The sequence below is a fragment of the Protopterus annectens genome, chromosome 2.part2, assembly GCF_019279795.1.
Source record: "Protopterus annectens isolate FY-2018-M chromosome 2.part2, PAN1.0, whole genome shotgun sequence".
In the NCBI taxonomy this organism is placed as follows: domain Eukaryota; kingdom Metazoa; phylum Chordata; order Ceratodontiformes; family Protopteridae; genus Protopterus; species Protopterus annectens.
Window position 1 is genome coordinate 729,655,371 of NC_056730.1, and position 7,998 is coordinate 729,663,368.

Sequence of the window (7,998 nt, forward strand, 5' to 3'; positions counted from 1 at the left end):
CTGGAGGGGATGTGCAATGTATTTGTTCATCTGTAAAGAAAGAGAAAAACAGTGAAAAGGCAAATCTGAAACATGTCCTCTCCTTCTCTAACTAGCAACTATACTTTGGAAAATGTTTCCACTCCCCCCATAAAAAATGGGCCATTAAGCTGAAAGAACATGCAATGCATTTTATTATTTATTTTATGTCCAGTTTGATTACCGGAGAAGTCCACTGGGCCCAGAGAGCCCATTTTCAGTGGAGGTCCAGGGAGAAAAGCTCCATGTAACGGATTACAGTAAAGATAGCAGTCCAATAAAAATAAAAGTACAAGTACAAATATATATCAAATAATACAAAGCGTGAGCAATATTGCCCATCGTGGAAAAATATCATGCAGATACATTTTAACAAATTCACACAGTCAAAAGCTATTTACAGAGTTCGAAGATCATATGGGAATTAGCTATAGAAGGATACAGCCAACTATAAGGTGCTTAGGAACTCATGAGGATACCCTCCCAGGGGCTTTTGTTAAGAGTTCTAAGTAGGGAGAATGCAGTTGCATTTCCATTTGGAGGAGAGTTAGGTGCAAAGCTGAGTTTTGAAGTTATTTGTGTTTGACATTGTCCTTAGTGTGGAAGGGAGAGAGTTCCATTTCTTAACTACAGAGAAGTTGTCCAGCAGGACATTTAGGTTTGTGGACAGTAATTAAGTTTTGGTGTTCAGATCTGAGAGTTGTATTTGGGGTGTATGGGGGAAGAATGTTAGAGCGGGGCATTTGGTTGGATTAAATATTAGTCTATGTGCTGTAGTGACCTGGAGGAAGTGCAGGTAATTTGTGAATTCTAACTAGTTGAGGGATTGGAGGGCAATGCAGTGATAAGTGGAATGTTTGGTTTTGGTGGCAAATTTAGAAATGTTGTTCTAACAGCTTTCAAGTTTGGAAGTGATGGAATAGGATAGGTTAGTTAATAGCGGGGTGCTGTACAGAAGGGAGGGAAGGAGGTATGAGGAGGCCAGAGTATGCCTGGTAGAAGTAGAAAGGAAGTGGTTGTTCCTGTATAGCATAACTAGTTTTTGGTGGGATTTCTTTATATTTTGCTGAATATGTCGAACTTGAGGGGTTTGTCTATAGTTACACCAAATAGTGTGACAAAGGGAACAACTTCGATCAGAGAGCTGCTTTGGCTAAGGACTTGGAAGGAATTTTTTTATCAAAAGAAAGATTTTGAAGGTGTGAATAGTAGTATTTTAGATTTGTTAGCATTGTGAGAAAGGTGATTTTGGTGCATCCAGATCTCAGTAGTTCAGAAGGCAGTCTGAGTTTTAGATAGCAGTTCAGGGAGGTTAGAGGCAGAGCAGACAAGTGTAGAGTCACCTGCATATTGGATGACTTAGGCATTGGACCCTCTTTCCAGCCTGAGATCTATCTGACAACTTGAAAACCAGGAAAGAGTGTTTTGGGAGAGATTTAGGTTTGAGGTGTGACTTAGAAGGTGCTTATGGGAAATAGTATTGAATGCTTTAGAAAGATCTAGGAGAACTGTGGATACTAAGTTCCCAGAATCTCAGGCTTGACTGACAGTTTCTAAGAATGAGAGTAGAGCTGTTTTGGTGCTATGTCATGGTTGGAAGCCATGTTAGGTAGGGGTAAGAAGTTGTTTTTTAGTCAGAAAAGGCATAGGTTGGAGGTCGATGCATTTTTTTAGGATTTTGGAGATTGGAGAGAGAAGAGCTATAGGGCAGAAGTTTGAAATGATAGTGTTTTTGCCTCCCTTTTGGAGAGGAAGAATAAAGGCAGAATGCCAGAGTTTAGGGGCATAGGATTCCTTTATGCAACAGAGTTTTTTTCTGAATTTCATTTGTTGGACTGTTCCTGAGTTCGTATTTATTTTGTTGGCTTATGATGGATTCATTAGACGAATTGCCGTCTATATTCTCCCCGAGGCAAGAGGAGATAAGGGGACTACAGTCGGAGATGGCGATCATGCGTGGTGAGCTAACCAGACTGCTAGAGATGATGTCACAACCTAATACAGCAGCCGGCAAGAAGGACGAGATGACATCAACACGCACACTCACTCGGAGTGTTGGAAGCGAAGGAAATGGTGATCGAGGATGTAACGAGGGCCAAGGATCAACTGGTTCCCCCAAAAAACGGCGGTTGGGGGACAAGGATGAAGACCAACGGGTGTTTGGAGTTAGTGTCAACGACTCAATAATAGATTACAACATATCTGGCGCCAAACCGAGGAGAACTGTTCCCAAAAAAACCTATGCTTTTGCAGCAAATGACCAACAACCAGGTACTGTAAAAAGAGTTCTTGACAAAAATATAAGAAAAGAGCGTTACAACCTCAATAATTTTTTATCCGACGCATTCAGTTTCGATGGGGGGGGTATGCGAATAATGTAGATGGAAAGCTCAAACCATCTGAAAAGGGAGAGAAAAAACTTTGAGAGACTTGATTTTTGATTTTGGAAGAAAACTTAAAGTGTTAAAAAGTATACAGCTGGACAATGGATATTTGAAAAAATGTATTGATGAGGGAATAGTACTGATGGGATTGAGGTTTTTTAAAGTACCCATGGGGATTGTTATAGACGAAAATGTTCAAGCTGATTGTTCGAAAATGTTTGATCAGTTTGGTTTCACATTTATGGAATTCATTAACTGTAATGACAAAAAAATATGTTCTCTTATGCTAGAACTGGAAGAGTTGAACAACAATATACAATGTGATATGATGTATGATAAATGTGAATTGTTTTTAGAGTCACAGTACACCTGGGTAGAAGGACAGGTGGCTAAGCAATATGAAAGGAAATGTAAAAAAATGGAAAGGGACCTCGACCAGTATAAAAAAGGTTATGCATACCGTTGGGAGAAAAAAACAAACACTACAAAGGGAAGGGGCCAACTATGGAAACACAATAGAATTAATCGACCAACATTTAGAGAACAAGCTAGCCTTAGTGATTTTGGTTATAACAAAAAGAATGTTAAAGAGAATTATGGGGGGGGACCTCACAATCAACATTTTTTAGAGGAAGAATGGAGATGGGAAGGAGCAGACACAACAGGAACTGGAGGAAACAGATGGCAGAGGGGGAATCACAACAGGAAATGATAGTTAGAGGGAAAGATATAGGAGTTCACTACAAGAATGATGAAGGTATAGTAAAAGTGAATGATATCATTAGTAAATGGAAGGAATTTAACATTTACAACTATACAAGTATGGACCTGAAAAAAGAACATTTTTCCTTGTTATCCAAAGGAATGAAGTATATACCTGAAGACAAATTCAATGTATTGGAGGTTAAAAAATATATAAGAAAACTGAATTTAGAGATATTTTTCAAAGACAAACCTTACATTAAACCCCAGGAATTTAAAAAGATGAGTTCTTTTATACCCCCCTTAAACAACCTTCTAGCTACTTAGCTACTTATGAGAAATTAGTAACAGAAGAGATTTACCGTTATGGGAGAACTAGTAGATCGAACAAAGTAACATGGAATTTGACTAAGGAAGAAGCAATTATATTAAAGGAAATGCAGGAAGACCAAAATCTGAGAGTAATGAAACCTGATAAGGGAGGGGGTGTTGTCCTTTACGACAAAGATGACTACATCAATAGGATGAATAGTATCCTTTTCAATTCTGGAAACTATGAGGCTATTTCACTAAATGAAGTCAACATAGGATATCATAAGGTTGACCTAATTTTAGAGGACCTACTTTTAGAGGACAGAATTGATGGAGAACTATACAATTTTTTGAAAGTTGAACATCCTATTATTGGTACTATCATAGGGATACCGAAAGCCCATAAAGAAGTTCACAACCCCCCTTTCAGGCCTATTATCTCAGGAAGCAATTCTAAAACCTTTCCTTATGGAAAAGTGATTGATAAATGGCTTAAACCTATATATAAGAACATCCCACATATTATAATAGACTCATGGGATTTTTTGAGGAGGTTAAAGCCTGAAATAGCACAAAGGGTGGAGTGGTTGGTTACTATTGATGTAGTGGACCTCTTTTCAAGCATACCAAAGGAAGAAGGAATGCTAAGGTTTCAAGATAGCATTAGAATGAAAAGTGACATCACATGGGACAGAACTCTGTTAATAATTGAGTTTATGGATATAGTTTTGTCTCATAATTACATCATGTTTGAAGGGGAGTATTATAGACAAAAGAAAGGTGTGGCAATGGGTGCAGCATGTGCCCCAATGTTTGCCAACCTGTTTTTGACTAGTTGGGAGGAAGAATTCATTTTGAACACTGAATGGTCCTCCTATATGGGGTGTTATTTACACTTTTTGGATGATATTTTTATCATTTGGAAGGGGAATAAGATAGAATTGGAAAGGTTTAAGGTGTATTTAAATGCTTGTAGCGATGCAATAAAGTTTACCTTTAGTGAAGACCAACACTCAATTCCATATTTGGACACTAGGATAACCCTCGAAGATGGGAGATTCAAATCTAATATATATAGGAAGGAAACATTCAGTAATTCGTACCTAGAATATCATAGTAGTCACCCTATGATTCAAAAAAGAAACATTGTCAAAGGCCAATGTATACGTGCGGCCAGGATGACATCTAAAGTTAGTGATTTAGGTAGAGAATTAAAAAAGATAGGAAACTACTTCATTGGTAGGGGTTACCCCATCGATATGGTGACTGACGTCACCAATTATGTTTTAAGAGAATGGGGGAAGAAATATAAACCGTTGTTGGGAGACAAGGATATAAATGTATATGACATCCAAGGTATAAACGATACAGGTGGAGTTAATGACAATATGAAAAGTTTTAATGAATTTGGGAAAGCATGTATCCTCCAATATGCCAAACACAGTGGAGAAGTCAGGAAAATATTGGATAAACATTGGAATATTATGAAGGTTGACAGTGAAGTTTTAAAAATAGTGGGGGAGAAACCAGTTTGTGTCTACAAGAATGGAAGAAATATGAAGAAATTATTGGAAACGAAAATTAGACCCCAGGGGTCACTACTACTGGGACACAGAGATGTGGGACTTGTAGGCAGTGTCAATATATTATTTCCACCCCATTTCTAATACTAGAAGACATCAATGGAACCATGGTATGGTTTCAAAGGGGTAACTGTAGATCCAGGCATCTGGTGTACCTAGCTAAGTGCACTAAGTGTTCAAGTTTTTATGTAGGGAAGACCATCAGATGCTTGAGAAACAGAATATATGAACACCAATACAGTATACAAAAGGGTGATGAGAAAAATGCACTATGGAAACACCTAAACGAAAATCAAGGATGTACAGGATTCCATTTTGGAATACTGGAATTAGTTAAAATAAATCCTAGGGGGGGGTGACATCAGGAGAATTGTGGGAGAAAAAGAGGTAATATTGCAAATAAAGTTAAATGCATCTGTTTCCCCAGGAATCAATGAATATTTGTCTATTAAGCCTATCTTAGAAGCTAATAGATAATTTAATAAAATGCTCTGGAATTGATATAGCATTTTTTAACAAAATTAAGTTTTTTTTAGAATAAAATATTTATATTTTGTACATAGTATTGTAGTAAACTTGTAGCAGTATTTTAACCATAGGGGCTGAATGTATATTATAATGTCCATGGTCAAGCACTAGCACTTTAAGGGGTAATTTAGAAATAACATGTGATTTAACTGAGGATATATAAGGAATGTAGAAACTGAATGTATTGTTCTGATGGTCTTGATAGATGAAAGCGCTTAACCGGATAGTTTTTGTATATTCCTTCAATAAATTGTTTTAAGAAGAAAAGGAAGTGGCACTTATTCGCGTAGTATTCACCGTGGTATTGTGCTGGTGATTTTACGTTTTGGAACAGAGTTTTTTTCTGAATTTCATTTGTTGGACTGTTCCTGAGTTCGTAAGTATTTTAGATTTGTTAGCATTGTGAGAGAGGTGATTTTGGCGCATCCAGATCTCAGTAGTTCAGAAGGCAGTCTGAGTTTTAGATAGCAGTTCAGGGAGGTTAGAGGCAGAGCAGACAAGTGTAGAGTCACCTGCATATTGGATGACTTTGGCATTGGACCCTCTTTCCAGCCTGAGATCTATCTGACAACTTGAAAACCAGGAAAGAGTGTTTTGGGAGAGATTTAGGTTTGAGGTGTGACTTAGAAGGTGCTTATGGGAAATAGTTTTGAATGTTTTAGAAAGATCTAGGAGAACTGTGGATACTAAGTTCCCAGAATCTCAGGCTTGACTGACAGTTTCTAAGAATGAGAGTAGAGCTGTTATGGTGCTATGTCATGGTTGGAAGCCATGTTAGGTAGGGGTAAGAAGTTGTTTTTAGTCAGAAAAGGCATAGGTTGGATGTCGATGCATTTTTTTAGGATTTTGAAGATTGGAGAGAGAAGAGCTATAGGGCAGAAGTTTGAAATGATAGTGTTTTTGCCTCCCTTTTGGAGAGGAAGAATAAAGGCAGAATGCCAGAGTTTAGGGACATAGGATTCCTTTATGCATCTATTAATTAGGATACTAATTGGGAGAACTATACCATTGGCAACAGGCTTGAGAAAGGAAGAGAGGATGTTATCAGGTGCATTGGAGCAGGGCTTAAGTTTGGATAGAAGTCTTTTTATGTAGTTAGTGGAGACAGGTTTAAGCTCAAACATAGGGGGGAAATTATTTGGGGACTTAGATGAGGTGGAATGTAGGAGAGATGGGTCGTTGTTGGTAAAAGTTATCCATAAGGTCGGATATTGGCTCTATAAAGAGAGTTGAATAGTGAGGCTAATTCGAGGTCAGATTTACTTGGGTCCAAACAGGGGTTATTTTTGGAGTCTGGGTTGAGGAGTGAGTTTATGGAGTTCCAAAAAAGCCTAGGGTTTTAGGGATGGTTGGACTGGAGCTTAGTGTAGTAGGATTTTTTGTCTTGGAAGATTTGTTTTTTGCAGAGTAACAGAGCTGTGTATATTGGAGAAAGGTTTCAGGAAGTTTATTCTTTTGGTAAAGCTTCCAGGATTTGTCTCTGCATAATTTGCTTTTTTCTTTGGTTAACCAAGGGGCAGTTATAGTTTTTATTCTTTTTTTTTCTTGGTGGAGCTAGGGAATTTAGAGTATGTAGAAAAGTAGAATTAAAGTGGTCTACAGCTTTGTCAAGTGGAAGGGTTTTTTTCTGAATGTTCCAATTCATTTGTTTGAGATAGTTAGGGGGCAAATTTACTAAGGTTGCGGGTCTGAATATATTGATGTTGGTTTGGATGGGAGGTGATGGCATGGTAAATGAAAGCTGGTAAGTGGTCACTAATAGAGTCAGGGATGGTGCCAGAGTTTGTGATTTTATTTGGATGGGTGACTAAGATCCAGTCAAGAGTGGATCCTGAGGGATTTGTTTTATTGGGTCTAGTGATGGAGTGGGTTACTTGAGTAAAGTTAGAGGTTAATGGACAGGGAGGGTATGGGACTGTTGATTTTATTCCAGTCTATGTTTACATCACCTAGTATGTAAGTTTCAAGGTTAATTTCAGCCAAGGCCCATTGGAGTATGTCTTCAAGGGTTGAGACGTTATTTCCGGGTGGGATATAAAGGGCAATGATACAGAGGCTTTTGTGATTATTCATTTTTAGTAGACCAACTGTTAGTTTTGCATTGGTGAATTTAGGAATGGGGTTTGGTAGAGGAATTAAGGTAAGTAGATTGGAATAGATTAATGCAACGCCTCCGCCTTTTTTCTTTGGGTGGACACATCTAAGAGTGTGAAATCCAGAGGGTAGGATTTCAGAGTCAGAGATTGGGTTTGAGCCATGTTTCAGAGATGACTGCAATGCCAGGTTGGTTATAACTTAGCCATGCTTGAAACTGATGTGCTTTGTTGTTGAGACTCTGGGCATTGAGTGTGAAAATTTTAATAGTATTGTAGGGGGATGAAAGGTTAGGGGGATGAAAGATTAGAGGAAGGGGGCGGGTAATTGTTATTTGTGGGTGGGTTAGGTCTGGGGTTGGGGTGAATGTCTCCAGC